Source organism: Drosophila takahashii, chromosome 3L, assembly GCF_030179915.1.
Source record: "Drosophila takahashii strain IR98-3 E-12201 chromosome 3L, DtakHiC1v2, whole genome shotgun sequence".
In the NCBI taxonomy this organism is placed as follows: domain Eukaryota; kingdom Metazoa; phylum Arthropoda; class Insecta; order Diptera; family Drosophilidae; genus Drosophila; species Drosophila takahashii.
The window spans coordinates 31,252,847-31,273,766 of record NC_091680.1 but is presented as its reverse complement, the minus strand read 5'-3'; the positions used below and the strand labels follow the sequence as shown (position 1 = coordinate 31,273,766).

General features: G+C 37.1%; 1 protein-coding gene and 1 long non-coding RNA gene across 4 annotated transcripts in view; one reads left to right on the top strand and one right to left on the bottom strand.

The window, feature by feature from the left end:
* Nucleotides 1-20,920, top strand: part of LOC108069518 (aminopeptidase N) — a 502,889-nt gene that overhangs the window by 260,918 nt on the left and 221,051 nt on the right. The gene's annotated exons all lie outside the window — the stretch shown is intronic.
* On the bottom strand, nucleotides 16,104-16,783 carry LOC138912877 (uncharacterized). The gene is made up of 3 exons (XR_011418429.1): nucleotides 16,699-16,783; nucleotides 16,246-16,436; nucleotides 16,104-16,181 (listed from the first exon to the last, which is right to left on the bottom strand). It is a non-coding gene; the product is annotated as an uncharacterized lncRNA (long non-coding RNA).

Here is a 20,920-nt window from a genome sequence, read left to right as displayed (position 1 = left end):
GACTTAGAGTGGACCGCTGGTTACGGAGTAACGGCAGGGCCGCGCGAAGCGGGCCGGTTAGTGAGCTCGAGGATTCCCAAACGCCGCAGGATTTTTCAGACGCGGTGACTGTGGAAGTATTTAACCGGAAGCGAAGAGACACCCGATCGGGACTAGGAAACGGACAGGGATGCCAAGGACTACTCCACGAATTGGTCTGCTATAAATGCGGCAGATCTGCGGATTTTTATAGAACGCATCTAAAAGAAGATCCCTGCCTTACTAGATTCCATGACGCCACTTGTAGAGTGTGTGAGAAGGTAGGAGACGCCAGCCCCGCGGCTTTTCCGCGGAGTCCGTTAGGCTAGACCGGGACAGCCGGGCGGACCAAGACAGTCACCTTCCCGTAGAGACAACTATTCCCAGACAAATCTCTCCACATAAGAGCCTAGAACAACGAAAGAGGGAGTATGAGCTGGCAAAACATCGTATCTTCCACGGCTCAGAAGATACAGACAACACCACACGGGACACACGAAAAATGCACAATATGACACCCGCAGGCTTAAGCAGAAAGTAGTAGACACGGTAGTAAGCATACAAAACGATAACCGTTTCTTTGCCAAAACTAAAGACGACGGAGAAGAAATACTAGCGTTACTGGATACAGGCGCTAGTGCGAATTGCATTGGCAGAGGAGCGGAAGCCTTCTTAAGGAACCTGACACAACGTTTTTATTTTGGAATTAACTTCTGGGATACGTTTGGCCTAACATTCCTTGGTAAGGGCGAAACCAAGTTTGCAGCCATCGAAGCACCACCGGAATACGACTTAATGACTGGAGACTTGGATATGAACGACCCTCCTAAGCCCGAAACCGCTTACATGCCTCATCAGCTATCTCCAGAACAACACAGTAAGCTGAGGCGAGTAATTGAGACATATCCATCATGTCTGGATAAAGGTTTAGGAAAGACCAGCTTGGAGCAGCATATAATAGAAGTAACCGACGAGGACCTGCCGATCAAGCAGAGGCATTATCCGATTTCCCCAGCCAAGCAAAAGCTGGTGTATGCCGAGCTAGATCGAATGATTGGTCTAGGTTTGATCGAAGAGAGCAACAGCAGCTGGAGTTCACCAGCGACTCTAGTCCAAAAAGGCCAGAAAAATCGCCTTTGCCTCGACGCTCGCAAAGTCAATTCCCGGACTATCAAAGATGCATACTCTTTGCCACACATCGAGGGTCTGTTAAGTCGTTTACAGGAAACATACTATATTTCCGCAATCGATTTAAAAGACGCTTTTTGGCAAATACCCCTAAAAAAAACAAAGAGTAGAGAGAAAACCGCGTTTACAGTACCCGGCAGACCACTATATCAGTTTACAGTCATGCCGTTCGGGCTGTGCAATGCAGCACAAAGAATGTGCCGACTAATGGATAAAGTAATACCGGCGTCGCTACGCGAGAATGCACGGACGATTCAAAAATCCAGTCAATCCAGGAATTTCCTCAACCAAACTCTCCCAAATAGATGCGGAGATTTTTGGGAATGACTGGCTGGTACAGGAGGTTTATTCAAAACTATGCCCAAACAGCGGCACCTCTTCATGATTGTTTGAAGAAGACCGCGTTAAGAAGTTTGAATTGACCGAAAAGGCAATTAAGGCATTTGAAGAACTCAAAGCTAACATGACATCAGCACCTGTACTTGTCACCCCTGACTTTAAAAAGCCCTTCACCATTCAGTGTGATGCGCCAACGACTGGAGAAGGAGGAGTTTTGTTTCAGACTGATGACTCAGGCAGCGAACATCCGATCGCTTACATGTCAGCCAAACTGAATAAGGCACAGCGGAATTATAGCCCACCCTAGCAAACTATTCCAGCCTTTTTCCCTTCACAGGCATTTTTTATTGCAGCGTGCCGAATGAGAAAAAATTAGAAAGTCTATTTAATGACGAGTGTAGTAATTTTTCGTCACAAATGTTGTTATCAGAGCTTTTGTATGTTGAAGGTGCGATCGTCACTAGTTTTTTACCTCGTTAAGAGGTGTTTTTATTTAATACTAGCAGGGTCTGTAGCCCGCAGCTTCGCCTGCGGAAATTAAAATTGAAAATTAAGCATTGCTTTATCTTTGGTACTTATTTTAAATTTAAAAAATTAGGAATAAACCGAGAAAAGATTTTATCAGAACTTTTTCCCTTGATATCCGTAAAAACAAAAATATTTTGTCCTTTGAAAACTACTTAAAAAAACATGTGTCTTTCTAAAATCTTTTTAAAATTATTATGGATTGTTTGCATAAGTTAACAGATGGACAAAACAGAAACAAACAGATTCCTTTTTTGACACAAATCCTTACACTAATTTCATTCAAAACATTAGTATTTTGTCCAAAACATATTATTTAAATATAGAATGTCATACTGCGTTGAGCATGTAGTAAAATTCCCAATCCATTGCCATTAAAGCCTAGAAACATCATTTGAAAAAAATTTCTTTAAGAAAAAAATAGATAGGATACGAATTTGATTAAATTTACATGTTAAAAATATTAAACTCTTTTTCAATTTCGGAGAGTTTTGACTATTGCTGTCTCGCTCTTACCCAGATAAATTTATGCATTTTTTTGTATGAATTAAGAGTGCAAAAATATGAATTTCAAAGCAGTACTTTATCGAAAACAAAGCAAAAAACTGCTAAAATATGGATTATCACGCCGCGTTAAGTTTGTAATTCAATTCCAAATCGATTAGCGTTTAACTCTGGAAAAAAAACTTGTATCCTTAAAAAAAATTGCTAAAAGTTTTACATAGCTCTCCAACAATCAATATATTAATTTTGATTAAAATTTAAAAAATTTGAGGGAATTTTTAATTTAAGTTCGCCTTGAAATGTTACAACCGCTTCAAAATGTGATGGGATGTTTATCCTTCGACAGTTAAAAAAAAATTAATGTCTCCAATTCTTATTTTAAAAAAATGAATGCCAGAGATAGGATCATTTTAGGCTTATTTTTATTTCATCGGTCCCTTAAAACAAATCCTGTTGATATTGGCCTTGCTACCTCGTTCTACATTTTCTATTTCTATTTTCTATTTCTATTTTTTGTTTTTTAAAGATGCAATTTTTTAACTATTTAAACCGAGTTATGTTTACTCATTGTAAAGATTTTAATTCTTGATAATTAATTAGTTACCTTAGAATGTAGCAAAGCTAATTTTATGCACATGGGTAAGTACAAACCAAATACTCTTAGCGAATTTGCTACCGGGGGGTTTTTGGAAGGTATCCACAGTAGACAACTATTATAAGGGAAACAAATATGCGGAGCAATGTTTTGCTTTATGTATTTGACTAATTTAAGAAAAGACATCAAGAAAGGCAATTCCAAATTACTGCATTTTATCATTGATATTTTGTTTCAGTATTTTTGTTTTCACATTAATTTTTCACCATGATTAGAATTATATTAATAATAGGGAAGGCAGGTGGGCGGGGAAGCCGTGAATCAAATTGTTTAAACATTTGAATTTGTTTAAACAATATGAGCACGTGTAATAAAGAGCAAGAGAATCAATTGGTTTGAATGTAACGTCGGAACGAAAGAAGTTTCCTAGAACCCAAAAGTTTTCTAGAAAACGTACTCAGAATCGAGATTGGAATCGCGGGTGGGATCCTTTAGTACCGTAGCTCTTTCGGTGTGGGGTGGGTGTTAAATTGATTCTTCTTCGACTCTCATCACACAATTAAATTAAGGATCCCTTCTAATCAATCAATAGAACGAATGTTCCGATAAGAGAACGAACAGGAAAATAGCGGACGATAAACTACAATGTATAGGAACTAATACTTTTAATGCGCAACAATCACTAAGATGCGTGATCTATGGTGGTATTCGATCCACGCTGTCAATACCCATCCCTACCTATGGTCTCTCAATTTAATGTCGCTTGGAGGCCCCCTAATAACAGCTATTGCGATATGTTAAGTCCCCATGTCAACCGGAATTTCTTAAAACTTTAGCAGATCATTTTGTTTGTATATTTAAATTTTATTCAAAAGGCAGCATCTAGGTAGTTCTTCATTTATGCAATTCAATTTAATTAAGCGAGGGACAAATATCTATAATTATTTATAAGCGAAACCAAAACTGTCTTTTAGAATTCGTATGTTTCTGTTGTCTTAAGTTAGTTAATAAGTGTGGAGGTATTTAGGGCTCATTGTAAATTAGATATAGCATATAATATTTGTTTGTTGTAATTTTATATATGTTGACTTCATATTTGGCAGATTTCAATTCATTGGCAAGCGCAAATCAACTAGAGTATCAGGATTACGTAACTTAACGGTATAATTGGACAGCTATGAATAACTGCATCGCAAAAACATTAAACAACTATCCCATTCATGGGAATACTGTCCCTTTCTTCATTCAGCAGTATCGCTGAGTTACGTAATCGTGCTACAGTAAATGTAATCTTATTTTTGTAGTACTGTTTAACTTACATCAATTCCATCCGCGCTGAAAGGCCTTCCGTTGCTGATGATGAGATGATGTCGTGGTGTGCAATTCAATGTTTTAATTTGTTGGTTTTTTAGTTACTTATTTTATGTTTTAATAGTTATTTTTGTTTTGTTTGGCAAGTTTTAACCAGCTTATCTTAACCTGTTGATTTTCATTTGCTGTCTGAACTGTTCAATTTTTTTTTTATTTTGCATGCGTAGTTATATTCGGGTTTTGTTTTGGTTTTCAATTTCGGGGTTTGTATTAGGCTACTGAGCGGTACTTAAACACCTATAGTTATCTAAGCTTTTGGGTAGGCTTTTACAAACACAGAACTTGAAAACAAAATTTTCCACTGCTGGTGTACACAATGCATGTAGAGAAAAAGTGATTCCCGTATATTCCACGGAACCTGGCCTCCCGTCAGGGAACACACTCGAATTGAGGTTTTCCCTCAGGAAGATATAGTATTGTGATCCAACTTCTTCTACTGATGCGGGATGTGGGTGCGTGGCACGTGGTTCCCCTAAAATTCTCCTGGCGGATGAATAGTAGACTCCCCGGAACTTGGTCTCACGTCTTGCGGGGTGGTCACTTCCTTTTTCCCCAGTTGGCCATAAGATTGTCACAACAAAGTGAGGCTCAGTGAGGGCCAAAACAACACGCTAGAACAATTTTTGTTTGAGGTTGGGTTAGGTTTTGTGAAAGCCAAGTAGAAAATAAGGGGTGGTTTGTTTACCTTTTGCGATTATTGTAAGATATGTTAGGTTTTTCCAATAAGACTAATATTCACGGCGGTTGATGCCGCACGGTTATGAATTTTCTTCAACCGCGTGTTCGGCTCTTTTTTCCACTTTTACGCTTGCGCGCTGGGAAGAGGATCCACGGGCGCCGTGAATATCGATGAAAAATTCTTTTGCGATCGAAAGGGTTGTTTGTTCTTATAGTTGATGTTTTAAATATGGTTTCACTCGTTTTCTATTCTTCTTTTATTTTCTCAAACCGCCTTACACTTTGGGTTTTGGTCGATCAGCAAAAGAGAACGAATGGCCACTGGAAGGGCTTTATATAGGGGCATAGAGCTTTTTCTTGGAAAGTAAATGAAGTTGGCTGCAATTCTGTATTCGTCTAGAAAGTTCGACTCACGAACTCGTAAAGCCAACGTTTACGGCGCAGGTGACAAAAATGTCACACATAGCGCAGTAAATCACTACTTTTGATTTGTCCCAAAATTTCGACCATTACACCACCCGATAATCTACCACCAATCGACGGAAGATTAGCGGGAATTAGCATCTAATGTCTTTTGAATGAAAAGTTCCCACCTCTTTGCCTTGTAAATCCTCCAGTAGATAGTAACAATTACCTAGCTTTCGACGTACGCGACACTTAACGAACTGCGGTCCCAACTTTGCGTTAAAATTTGCAGCAAATTTACTTTGTGCAAAATTTCGTCTAAACACTTCTTGCCCTTCTTTATAGGTAACGGGCTTGCAGCGCAAATTATACTGCTTAGAATTTCTCTCGTAAGCCTGTCTAATATTGTTCTGGATTTCCTTTCGTAGGAGTGCTAAGTTGTCTGCTCTTGCCAAGGGAACAATGGGCTCTTCCAGTAAATTTAGCTGCTTAAGCAGCTGATAGTCCGCCCCGTGAGTGATCATATCGATGCCGAATAGTGCCCTATATGGAGAGAAGCCAATAGACTGATGACACGCGGATCTTAATGAACAAGATATAGAAGAAAGATTTCTGTCCCACTCCCTTTGATCGTTCTTCAGATATGACCTAATGGCTGCTAACAGGGATCTATTTACTCGCTCCGCTGCGTTTGATTGGGGGGAATACAGTGCAGTATAAATGTGACGAATGCCTAACTCAGTGAGAAACGCGTTGAAATCGTTTGCCTTAAATTGCGAACCATTGTCACTGACTATAAGCTCTGGCACCCCGAATCCGTGGAAGATGGTTTTAAGCAAATAATCCTGAATAGCAGCAGAAGTGAACTTTTTCAATGGTTGTAACCAGTGATATTTACTGAAGTGGTCTAACACTATAAGAAGGCCGATATGACCATCTTTGCTACGGGGGTATGGACCTAACAAGTCAATGTAAAGCCGTTGAAATGGTCTGCAAGTTGGCATATGCGCCCCTATGGGTGCGCGAAGTGCACAATTCGGAGCTTTTGTTGTTTTGCAAATGTCGCATTGTCGAATGTAATTTCTTACATCGGTGGCTAGGCCTGGCCAATATAGATTTCGTCTAAGCCGTTCGATTGTTTTTTGGACCCCGCCGTGAGAAGAAACTATGCTGTCATGGGCTTGTTTGAGAGCGTCGACTCGAAGCTGCTTAGTAATCCAGAGTTTCCACGAATGATCTTCCTGCACCGGGATTCCAGTAGCATGTTCTGTTCTTATATACACGAAGGGCTCTACAATTTTAATATCTGGGAATTTTTTGGGGTTCTCGGTTATTTTAGCTTTTAACGACTTATAGTCATCATCTGCAAATGCTTCTGACTGCAAGTCAATAATGGGCCCTATTTCTAATTCAGCTAACTCATCCGAACACATTCGCGATAATGCGTCAGGTACGACATGTTCTTTTCCTTTTCGGTGAGAGATAGTAAACTTATATTGATCAAGTCGGAAAATCCAACGAGCTAACCTGCCAGAGACATTTTGCTGACGACGAAGCCATAATAGACTGGAATGGTCTGTGACGACCTCGAACTCTTGTAACTCAAGATAGCATCTAAACTTCTCTATTCCGACAAGCACAGCCAACGCTTCTCGTTCGGTTACGCTGTAGTTCCTTTGGGCTCGGGTTAACTTTTTCGACATAAAGGCTATTGGTTTTTCTTCCATTTCGTCGGACAGCTGAATCAGAACCGCACCAATCCCATAATCACTGGCGTCGCAGTGAAGGTAAAACTTTCGGTCAAAATCAGGGTTTTGCAGTATAGGTGCCGATGTCAACAGCGTCTTTAATTTGTCCATCGCTATTTGTGCCTCCTCCGTCCAAACAAATTTTTTCTTTGTCGACAAGACTTCGGTAATAGGGAACGTGAGCGTTGAAAAATTGTGTATAAAACGCCTATACCAACCACAAATACCTAAAAATCCGCGTAGCTGTTTTAGATTCTTTGGCGGAGGCCAGTTAAGGATACACGAGATTTTAGATGGGTCAGTGCAGATTCCACCACTACCTATCACGTAGCCCAAATAATTCACACTTGTTACGCAAAAATGGCTCTTGTCAATATTAAGCATCAAATTAGCTTTCCTAAACTCTTCAGCTAAACGAACTAAAACGGCTAAATGCGAAGAGAAATCATCAGACACGATACAGACGTCATCAAGGTAGCCGAAAACGCAGTGGCGTAAATCAGGAGGGATTATACTATCCATTAAGCGGCACATTGTGGAAGGGGCGTTACACAAACCAAATGGCATTACCTTAAATTGGTATAACGGCCTCCCAGGTACTGTAAATACCGTCAAAGGCTTCGCCTGTTCGGTCAACTCGATTTGCCAAAAAGCGTCTTTTAAGTCCAGCTTGGATATAATATTGGCTTTTGGTAAACGGGCACATATGCCGTCAATGCTCGGCAGCGGATAAGCATCCTTTTTAGTTGCCGCATTGAGTTTTCGCGCATCGAGACATAAACGAATTTTATTCGGCTTAACGACGAGTCTCATTGGAGAACTCCAAGCGCTGGTCGAGGGTTCTATCACATCGAGAGCCAGCATACGATCGATTTCAGCAAATAACAATTTTTCAACTGCTGGACTTACTGGATAAAACCGTTGTTTTACTGGTGGAGCATTTTCGGTGTCTATATGGTGCTTAATCAACGTAGTTCGCCCCAGACCTTGTGAACTATTGGGAAAAAGCTGCTTAACAACCTCTAGCTGTTGCTGCTGAACATTAGTTAGCGGAAAGAATGTGCTCTGATTTTCACTTGTAGTGGTAGGATCTACTTCTAATGCACTGATAATATTGGGTGCCAGTTGAAATAACTTCCAAAAATCCACACCAAGAATCAGTTTTTGTTTTATTGACGGGATGATATAGAGCTGCATGCGCTGAGCCTTGTCTTGGTACTGGACTAGAACGTTTAATACACCAGTTACTTTGTGAGGACTACCATCGGCGGTTTTAACGCTCGATTTAATAGGCTTATATTCAACATACTTGCTAAACTGTTCTGATGCTAATGTAGATCCGATGCAACTGACATTGGATCCCGTATCTAAAAGGCCATATTCAGTAAAACTTAGAAAACTGACTTCTACGTAGCTACGCATATCGGATTTACTGAAAATTGCTGATACTAGTAGCTTACGATCTTTTTTTATTTGTTGATAATAATTTCTAATTCTTACTGTATTTCGTTTATTTCTACTAATTCGTGGTTCTTCCTTGAAAATTTCATTTTTAATCTCTAAATATCTAGCTAATCTCTCGTGGTATGGTTTAAATCGAAGTCCACGTTCTTCGGCTACTGGGTCTTGGAAATTTGCATTTGAAGGTTTTAAATTTTCACCCTTTATCGAGGAATCACTTCCTATAATCTTCCTTAAGATTTCGGGAGCAACTTTTTGTTGTTGGTTGCTCCCCTCGCGCGGTTTTCCGACTGGCGATTGAGACAAGTTTTGCATTGCGGCTTGTAAACGTTAACTGCCCCGCAACCATAACAAAAGACACGTCGATCTGCAAGACAATTTTCCCAGCTGTGGCCTTCAACATCACAATTCCAACAAATAAACTTGGAAGATCCTTGCCGAAAGGCAGCTACTTCAGATTCAAGAAAGGGTTCCTCCTCAGTTTCGTCGTTGGATTCCTCTACTGCGTATAGCTGCCGTCGGTAAGCTATAGGTCTAACTTTGGCAGCCGATTCTGATTTGTAGTTGAGTTCTTTGGCAAGAGACTCTTGCATCTGTACTAGCTTTCGTAAGTGACTAACTGAATGGATTGGCTGGTATAGTAACTGTTGGCGGCTTTCAGGCAAAAGATTGTTTTTAAGAATTTCTAATACCTCTTCATCATCCATCTTAACTGAGCTCTTGTCAAGTAGTGACACAACGGCGTCGTAAAAGAGAGCGAACGGCTCTCCGTGTTTCTGTTTTCTTGATCGAATACGTTCTTTGCTCACAAAATCTGACGTGAAGTCTTTATATTGTAGCCTAAGGGCTATACAGAATTCGGACCAATCTATGTGTAATACTTGACTATGATACCTCCAAAACCAGTCTCTTGCTTGACCTGTCATTAGAATATGCAGGTGTTTGCACATTGCCGGAAAGTCACTATCTATAGTAGCATCAGTGAGAGTTTTAACTCTGTAAATGAATTGCTCCACCGTAATACCCCCTGGACCTCCATCCAACTGAATATTCCATTTTTGCATAATATCTGCGACTTTTCCTGGGTTTCTAATCGAACTACTCGTGGATACCAAAGGTTGGGCTGGAATGGGGACAGGTTGTAGAGGTGACCCTTCAATGTTTGACTGAGATCTAATCCTTAAGTTCGACATAACTCGGTTCACAGTTTCTTCGATCATATTCTGTATTGCGTGGTAATCGGGATCGTTTCTAGGCTGAGAATTGTTTTGACGGGCTGGACGACCTCTTCGCCTCCGACCTTGCCCAGGATCTGCATAATTAGTGCTTTGAGTAGTGTCTAGTCTATGCAAATTTGGCTGTTCTTGTGTGGGTATATTTGGTATGCCATTTTGTAGCTGTACCTCAGGATGACTCCTCGCATAATTCCGTGTAATTCTTTGATTGGGATCCCCTATGGAAACTATTGGAGTCGCCGCAGCTTGTGAAGTTGTTGCCACTTCTAGTCTGCTGGGTGAACCCCTTCCAACAACAGGCTTTAGAACTCGTGTGTTAATAGGTTGCACACAGTTTGGACACTCTTCATGAGTAGCCAACCAGTTATCTAAGCACGTCTTGTGGAAAATATGTTGACAATTAGTCAAAAGGCATTGTTCTGTGTCTAGCATAACCTGACAACATATCAGACAATTATTTCCTGCTGCGATAACGGCGTCTGTGCCGTTTTCGTCCCGGTTTTGCGGGCTGTGTTCTATAGGCATTGTTATATTTTATTTTTTCTTAGTTTTTCCGGTGACAATGGTAGGAGACTTAACTTATCGCAAGTTAATTAGTGAGTTGTTTATTAAAAGTATATAATTATTTTGGATTATTGAAACTATCAAGGTTAAAAGGAGGCTTAAATATTTCTTTAAGTCCGATAAACACGTACGGTTTGGTATCAATATTCCACATGCAGAAATTTCAATATTTCCTACAACCGTCCATCATTAATCTTATCTCAAAAAGCTTACAAAAACCGTCCTTTTCTATGTATGGCCTCAGACCTCTGCTCCTAAATTCAAATAAGTAATACCTGAAAAGTTTGCTATTTTACTCTTGGCTAGGTATTCAATCTTAGTCAAATACGCTAGAATCCTAAAGAACCGTACCAGTATTTACAGGTTATTGTTTATTTTCTATGAAGAACTGAAGTTGCCAAGTGCCATGAAAGCAAACGAGCTAGAATTGATAAAATGTGGTATTGATGTAGATGGTGAATTTACTAAAATAATCAATAGGAATATTGTAGAAATTCTCTACCTGAATTATTATAATCCTCATCAATATTCAGCACTATCTTATACAACTCGAAAATGGGAATGCAAAGACCTTCTTTATCTCTAGCTATTGTTTCCGGCTTGAGTGGCCTGGACAATAATAATAGAGAAATTTTTATTTTCTTCTTTAAAGCCTTGCCCCTAAAGTTGGGCGCCAAAAATTATGTAACGTCGGAACGAAAGAAGTTTCCTAGAACCCAAAAGTTTTCTAGAAAACGTACTCAGAATCGAGATTGGAATCGCGGGTGGGATCCTTTAGTACCGTAGCTCTTTCGGTGTGGGGTGGGTGTTAAATTGATTCTTCTTCGACTCTCATCACACAATTAAATTAAGGATCCCTTCTAATCAATCAATAGAACGAATGTTCCGATAAGAGAACGAACAGGAAAATAGCGGACGATAAACTACAATGTATAGGAACTAATACTTTTAATGCGCAACAATCACTAAGATGCGTGATCTATGGTGGTATTCGATCCACGCTGTCAATACCCATCCCTACCTATGGTCTCTCAATTTAATGTCGCTTGGAGGCCCCCTAATAACAGCTATTGCGATATTTTAAGTCCCCATGTCAACCGGAATTTCTTAAAACTTTAGCAGATCATTTTGTTTGTATATTTAAATTTTATTCAAAAGGCAGCATCTAGGTAGTTCTTCATTTATGCAATTCAATTTAATTAAGCGAGGGACAAATATCTATAATTATTTATAAGCGAAACCAAAACTGTCTTTTAGAATTCGTATGTTTCTGTTGTCTTAAGTTAGTTAATAAGTGTGGAGGTATTTAGGGCTCATTGTAAATTAGATATAGCATATAATATTTGTTGGTTGTAATTTTATATATGTTGACTTCATATTTGGCAGATTTCAATTCATTGGCAAGCGCAAATCAACTAGAGTATCAGGATTACGTAACTTAACGGTATAATTGGACAGCTATGAATAACTGCATCGCAAAAACATTAAACAACTATCCCATTCATGGGAATACTGTCCCTTTCTTCATTCAGCAGTATCGTTGAGTTACGTAATCGTGCTACAGTAAATGTAATCTTATTTTTGTAGTACTGTTTAACTTACATCAATTCCATCCGCGCTGAAAGGCCTTCCGTTGCTGATGATGAGATGATGTCGTGGTGTGCAATTCAATGTTTTAATTTGTTGGTTTTTTAGTTACTTATTTTATGTTTTAATAGTTATTTTTGTTTTGTTTGGCCAGTTTTAACCAGCTTATCTTAACCTGTTGATTTTCATTTGCTGTCTGAACTGTTCTATTTTTTTTTTATTTTGCATGCGTAGTTATATTCGGGTTTTGTTTTGGTTTTCAATTTCGGGGTTTGTATTAGGCTACTGAGCGGTACTTCCACACCTATAGTTATCTAAGCTTTTGGGTAGGCTTTTACAAACACAGAACTTGAAAACAAAATTTTCCACTGCTGGTGTACACAATGCATGTAGAGAAAAAGTGATTCCCGTATATTCCACGGAACCTGGCCTCCCGTCAGGGAACACACTCGAATTGAGGTTTTCCCTCAGGAAGATATAGTATTGTGATCCAACTTCTTCTACTGATGCGGGATGTGGGTGCGTGGCACGTGGTTCCCCTAAAATTCTCCTGGCGGATGAATAGTAGACTCCCCGGAACTTGGTCTCACGTCTTGCGGGGTGGTCACTTCCTTTTTCCCCAGTTGGCCATAAGATTGTCACAACAAAGTGAGGCTCAGTGAGGGCCAAAACAACACGCTAGAACAATTTTTGTTTGAGGTTGGGTTAGGTTTTGTGAAAGCCAAGTAGAAAATAAGGGGTGGTTTGTTTACCTTTTGCGATTATTGTAAGATATGTTAGGTTTTTCCAATAAGACTAATATTCACGGCGGTTGATGCCGCACGGTTATGAATTTTCTTCAACCGCGTGTTCGGCTCTTTTTTCCACTTTTACGCTTGCGCGCTGGGAAGAGGATCCACGGGCGCCGTGAATATCGATGAAAAATTCTTTTGCGATCGAAAGGGTTGTTTGTTCTTATAGTTGATGTTTTAAATATGGTTTCACTCGTTTTCTATACTTCTTTTATTTTCTCAAACCGCCTTACACTTTGGGTTTTGGTCGATCAGCAAAAGAGAACGAATGGCCACTGGAAGGGCTTTATATAGGGGCATAGAGCTTTTTCTTGGAAAGTAAATGAAGTTGGCTGCAATTCTGTATTCGTCTAGAAAGTTCGACTCACGAACTCGTAAAGCCAACGTTTACGGCGCAGGTGACAAAAATGTCACACACATAGCGCAGTAAATCACTACTTTTGATTTGTCCCAAAATTTCGACCATTACATGAATATTTAATGTTCTTTTAATATTATCAATGCGATTCGAATTTTAGTTCACAAAAATCGGTTACAAAATGTCTTATGTAAATATGTTTTGGAAATGTAAATGAAATATTCTTTTAGCAAAAGGATATCAGTATTATCTTGAATTGGAATTTGAGCGAATCTCAATTCCTTAGTCAGCTGCAATGCACACACACAAACGTACACACGCATATACATATGTACCTAATGGCTGTGTGTGTAAAATACGCATTTTTTTGATATATTTATTTTGTGCGTGTGTGTGTACATTAGGGTGGACTTCTTTAAGGTCAACTAAGCTCAGCATCTTAAATGGTAGGTTTCTGTGTCCAATAAATTTATGCAAAAACAGAAAAATTTTATTTCATCGTTTAGGCGGTGCGCAATGGCCCTAAAGTTTCGCTACAAATTAAGTGTAAAACTAGGAATTTACCCCATTCCATTTCTTGTCAGATTTTAACATGTCAACTTTTTGGTTTCGCTCGAATAAAAGAGTCAAGTAGAAATGTATTTCATGAATATTAACAGTTGGACGTAGCCTAGCCAGTAGAGCTTCTGTCTTCAAACAAAGAGGATCGAGTTCGATCCCCGACTTACCATTTTTTTTTGTGACTCACAATGAAATAGAGATTCTATTTTTTACAATTTTAAAGATTAACTATCACTTTTGCGTTCGCCAATAAAAATTTTCCTCAAAGAAATGCTGGCTTAGGATACAACGATATCGACTCTTATTTTTCAGAGACCGTAATATTTATAAGTTGTACTCTAAAAGTCCTTGATTATTCGTTATTATTGTTATTTTTAAGTTGTAATTGTCTCCCAGGGACTCGAATTTTATCAACGACTTCATCCCTTGTTAAAAAGCTCGGGAAAGTGATTAAGATACTTTTTAAAATACTGTCAAAGTATAAAATTAAGTCTACGGCATCTAGATGAATCTGAAATTTGCGTAATAAACTTTAAAGCCGTTGCGCACCGCCTAAAACTAATAATTTTTTACTTTTTCTTTCTTTAATGGATTAAGGATACAAAAATGCTATATATGAAGGGGTGAGAGCATGGCCTTAGAAATTTCATACAAAATAAGTCCACCCTAGTGTACATAGCAGAGCAAATCATTGTTTGTTTTTGTTTTTTACAAATCCAAAGTTTGTCAATAACTCAACATTTGAAAACTAATAAATAGTTTGCTGATCGGTCTTTTGCATTTAAAAAAACAGAAGCAATTTTAAGGAAAATTTCTACTGTAAAATTCAGCTTAATGGGATTTCTGTAAGGTCTACCGATATTTTAAAATTTAACGTTTACTTAAGATTTGCGATATAATCGATTTTTTTTTGGCTGTGGTATTTTCATTTTCCCCTTGCGCGGTCCCACTTAAATTGCGACAGCAGGACAAACATATGCACATTAGGGTGGACTTATTTTGTATGAAATTTCTAAGGTCATGCTCTCACCCCTTCATATATGGCCTTTTTGTATCCTTAATCCATTAAAGAAAGAAAAAGTAAAAAATAATTAGTTTTAGGCGGTGCGCAACGGCTTTAAAGTTTATTACGCATATTTCAGATTCATCTAGATGCCGTAGACTTAATTTTATACTTTGACAGTATTTTAAAAAGTATCTTAATCACTTTCCCGAGCTTTTTAACAAGGGATGAAGTCGTTGATAAAATTCGAGTCCCTGGGAGACAATTACAACTTAAAAATAACAATAATAACGAATAGTCAAGGACTTTTAGAGTACAACTTATAAATATAACGGTCTCTGAAAAATAAGAGTTTTCTTCTTTGACGAAAATTTTTATTGGCGAACGCAAAAGTGGAAGTTAATCTTTAAAATTGTAAAATGGAATCTCTATTTCATTGTGAGTCACAAAAAAAAAATGGTGAGTCGGGGATCGAACTCGGTCCTTTGTGTTCGGAGACAGAAGCTCTACTGGCTAGGCTACTTCCAACTGTTAATATTCATGAAATATATTTCTACTTGACTCTTTTATTCGAGCGAAACCAAAAAGTTGACATGTTAAAATCTGACAAGAAATGGAATGGGGTAAATTCCTAGTTTTACACTTAATTTTTAGCGAAACTTTAAGGCCATTGCGCACCGCCTAAACGATGAAATAAAATTTTTCTGTTTTCGCATAAATTTATTGGACACAGAAACCTACCATTTAAGATGCTGAGCTCAGTTGACCTTAAAGAAGTCCACCCTAATGCACATACACCCACCGGAAGGAACAAAACCTCATTCACCCCTTACATTTCTTCCATCTCTGGTTTCAAAATACACGGGGGTGACACAAAAAGTAAGGGGGAAATGAGGTTTCTATCTGGATCTCTGGCAGAAGAATGCAGGACAAAATCCACTGGTTTTTCGACTTCCCGCATTATAGATTTTCCACACGTACCCAGTTATGGTTTTCCTCCACTTGCAATATCTGCTTTTCTACACCCTCCCAGTTTTGGTTTTTCTAGACCCTCGCAGTTTTGGTTTTGCACTGCTTTGCAGTATCTGATTTTCCACAATAAAAATCGTGTTTTTTGTAATATTTGTTTGTGTATTTATTAATAATATTTACAATCGAAGCATTGGAACTACAAATTTTTAATGCCTGAAGCATTCCCGGGTTTTGCTTGGCCGAATGCAGTTCTTAGATATCCATTTCTTGTCTGTCTTCTGAAAATATCAAAAATAATTTAGATATGAATGTAAGACAAGGAGTAATAATAAGAGTTACTACCATTATTAGGTCTCCGCACAAAATTAAAGGATCTCTCCAGAAATTATGCCTGGTTTGCCATGGCCGATCATTTACCCTCTGTTCAGTTGTTTTATGTCGGGTAAATATATAAAAAACTATGAGAAGAAAAAATAAAATATGACAAACGCAGGCGCAACACTTCTGGTCCCAAGAAGTCTCAGTCGGCCTGGCTGAAATAAATGTAATATTTTGATTAAGTTAAATAACTAAGTTAGTACTAAAGTACTATTTATGCAACCATTTAATGAACACCTCACACCATTTACCACTGGTAAAGATTAAAAACATTTCAAGTGTCACTGAAATGCAGAATTTGTGTTGAAGATAGCATCCGGAGGCGTATATTTATTAATGGCGAAAATATCTGTGACACTAACCTTTGTAACGCTGAAATAAAGATTATAAAAAGACAAAATTTATTTTATCACTCACCTTTTTATTGCTTTTTAGATTAAAATTAACTATTTTCACTTTTTTTCACTTTTTCCAACTAATTTAAAAACGATGTGACCCTGCATTATATTCTTGATAATACCATACAAAATGCAGATAAGTTTGGTGTAAATTTCGTTGTAAAGCTGGTCACACTTTGGCACCGAATAAACATTTCGTTTAAACAATACTTTTCAGGGACCGTAATCATTAAATGTTACGTATATTTTAGGTATATTAGGCATTTTTCGTGTTATCAATACCACCAACACGAATTTTTATATTTTAACAACACTTAAAAATGGCTTAGGCCACGATCTGACGATCAAATTATTTTATTTCACAGAAAATGTTTAAAAATGTTAAAAACAACAAAAGTTTTCTTTGCAATTTAATGTAATTCCTTGTTAAATGTGATCAAATATTTTAATCGTCTTACCGTGGCTTTTCTCTATAATTTGGTTGAATCCCACATTCATTCTTATTATTATTTGAAAAATGTTGAGTAAAATAAAATAATATTATCATTATAGACATTATGAGTTTAATTTTTTTGATTAACAATTATTAATATTTTTTCTTTGAATTTTAAAAATACTAAAAATTAAAACTAAATGTGAGAACAAGTCTTTTGGTTTTGGTGTAAATCATAGGATTTTTGAATATTATAAGTTGGTGATTTTTTTGTTAAAAGAATTATAATCGTAGTGCCATAGAAATCACACAGCGCATAGGTGGCCTGATAGCGATGCTACTCAGAAACCCAACCCCATTTAACGCTCAGAAATTATCTAACCCCACACCGCCGCCTGCAAAAAGGAACAGGATTTCAAGAACACAAAAACCGACTTCTCACATTCCCGCTGGGCATACATGCGCCAGCAGAACATACATACAAACATTAGGTTATCCAATTTTGAAAATATTGGGGACTTGCTTAAGGATGCTGAATCTCCAAGAAATTTAAATGTAGTTATTTGCGGGTATGCCACAAGATTATGAACATCACATTTTTAAACCATTTTAACAACATTTATAACAGAGAAATGGCAAAAGAAAGAATTAAAAAAAAAAAACAAATCGATTTTAGGGGCACTTTGGGGTCGTTTTTTGTTTAAATCTCTACGTCACACTGTGCGCTTAATTATTTCCGAATTAATTTGATTTTTTTAGATTTTTAGGTCAATCCGTTCTGGGTGGAATTTGCTACTGACCGTATTTTAGGGGTTGAATTTTATAGTAATTTAGATAGGGAAGGCAGGTGGGCGGGGAAGCCGTGAATCAAATTGTTTAAACATTTGAATTTGTTTAAACAATATGAGCACGTGTAATAAAGAGCAAGAGAATCAATTGGCTTAAATATTTAATGTTATTTTAATATTATCAATGCGATTTGAATTTTAGTTCACAAAAATCGGTTACAAAATGTCTTTAGTAAGTATGTTGTGAAAATGTAAATGAAATAATCTTTTAGCAAAAGGATATCAGTATTATCTTGAATTTGAATTTGAGCGAATCTCAATTCCTTAGTCACCCAGCGGGAATGTGAGAAGTTGGTTTTTGTGTTCTTGAAATCCTGTTCCTTTTTGCAGGCGGCGGTGTAGGGATAGATAATTTCTGAGCGCTAAATGAGGGTGGGTTTCTGAGTAGCATCAATATCAGGCCATTTATGCGCTGTGTGATTTCTGTGGCACTACGATTATAATATTTTTTAATAAAAAAATCACCAACTTATAATATTCAAAAATCCTATGATTTACACCAAAACCAAAAGACTTGTTCTCACATTTAGTTTTAATTTTTAGTAATTTTAAAAGTCGTAGAATAAATATTAAAAATTGTTAATCAAAAAAATTAAACTATATAACATTATTATCATAATGTAATTTTACTCAACATTTTTCAAATAATAATAAGGATGAATGTGGGATTCAACCAAATTATAGAGAAAAGCCACGGTAAGACGATTAAAATATTTGATCACATTTATCAATGAATTACATTAAATTACAAAGAAAACTATTGTTGTTTTTTACATTTTTAAACATTTTCTGTGAAATAAAATAAATTGATCGTCAGATCGTGGCCTAAGCCATTTTTAACTGTTGTTAAAATATAAAAATTCGTGTTGGTGGTATTGATAACACGAAAAATGCCTAATATACCTATAATATACGTAACCTTTAATGATTACGGTCCCTGAAAAGTATTGTTTAAATATTTATTCGGCGCCAAAGTGTAACCCAACTTTACAAAGAAAATTACCCCACATTTATCTGCATTTTGTATGGTATTATCAAGAATATAATGCAGGGTCACATCATTTTTAAATTTGTTGGAAAAAGTGAAAAAAAAAGTGAAAATAGTTAATTTTAATCTAAATAACAATAAAAAGGTGAGTGATAAAATGAATTTTGTCTTTTTATAACCTTTATTTCAGCGTTACAAAGGTTAGTATCACAGATATTTTCGCCATTTATAAATATACGCCTCCGGATGCTATCTTCAACACAAATTCTGCATTTCAGTGACACTTGAAATGTTTTTAATCTTTACCAGTGGTAAATGGTGTGAGGTGTTCATTAAATGGTTGTATAAATAGTACTTCAGTACTAACTTAGTTGTTTAACTTAATCAAAATATTACATTTATTTCAGCCAGGCCGACTGAGACTTCTTGGGACCAGAAGTGTTGCGCCTGCGTTTGTCATATTTTATTTTTTCTTCTCATAGTTTTTGATATAGATACCCGACATAAAACAACTGAACAGAGGGTAAATGATCGGCCATGGCAAACCAGACATAATTTCTGGAGAGATCCTTTAATTTTGTGCGGAGTCCTAATAATGGTAATTGCTCTTATTATTATTCCTGGTCTTACATTCATATCTAAATTATGTTTGATATTTTCAGAAGACAGACAAGAAATGGATATCTAAGTACTGCATTCGGCCAAGCAAAACCCGGGAATGCTTCAGCCATTAAAAATTTGTAGTTCCAATGCTTCGATTGTAAATATTATTAATAAATACACAAACAAATATTACAAAAAACATGATTTTTATTGTGGAAAATCAGATACTGCAAAGCAGTGCAAAACCAAAACTGCGAGGGTCTGGAAAAACCAAAACTGGGAGGGTGTAGAAAAACAGATATTGCAATTGGAGGAAAACCATAACTGGGTACGTGTGGAAAATCTATAATGCGGGAAGTCGAAAAACCAGTGGATTTTGTCCTGCATTCTTCTGCCAGAGATCCAGATAGAAACCTCATTTCCCCCTTACTTTTTGTGTCACCCCCGTGTATTTTGAAACCAGAGATGGAAGAAATGTAAGGGGTGAATGAGGTTTAGTCCCTTCCGCTTCTATGGAGAAACCTCTTGAAAATATGTTATTTTCCAGAGGAATTTTCCCGGTGGGCAGCTGCAATGCACACACACAAACGTACACACGCATATATATATGTATCCAATGGCTGTGTGTGTAAAGTACGCATTTTTTTGATATATTTATTTTGTTCGTGTGTGTGTGCATTAGGGTGGACTTATTTTGTATGAAATTTCTAAGGCCATGCTCTCACCCCTTCATATATGGCTTTTTTGTATCCTTAATCCATAAAAGAAAGAAAAAGTAAAAAATAATGAGTTTTAGTCGGTGCGCAACGGCTTTAAAGTTTATTACGCATTTTTCAGATTCATCTAGATGCCGTAGACTTGATTTTATACTTGGACAGTATTTTAAAAAGTATCTTAATCACTTTCCCGAGCAATTTAAAAAGGGATGAAGTCGGTGATAAAATTGAAATCGTTGGGAGACAATTACAACTTAAAAATAACAGTTAATATTGTTATTATTATTGTTATTCGTTATTAGGAATAATCAATGACTTTTAGCTTTTAACTTATAACTTATAAAATTTCGACTGTAAAATTCAGCTTAATGGGATTTCTGTAAGGTCTACCGATATTTTAAAATTTAACGTTTACTTAAGAAAAAGGCGCAAAAGAAAAGATTTGCGATATAATCGATTTTTTTTGGCTGTGGTATTTTCATTTTCCCTATGCGCGGTCACACTTAAATTGCGACATCAGGACATACATATGTACATACATACATGCGCCAGCAGAACATACATACAAACATATGGGGACGCGTGACGTCACATCAGGTTAGCCAAATTTGAAAATATTGGGGACTTGGTTAAGGATGCTGAATCTCCAAGAA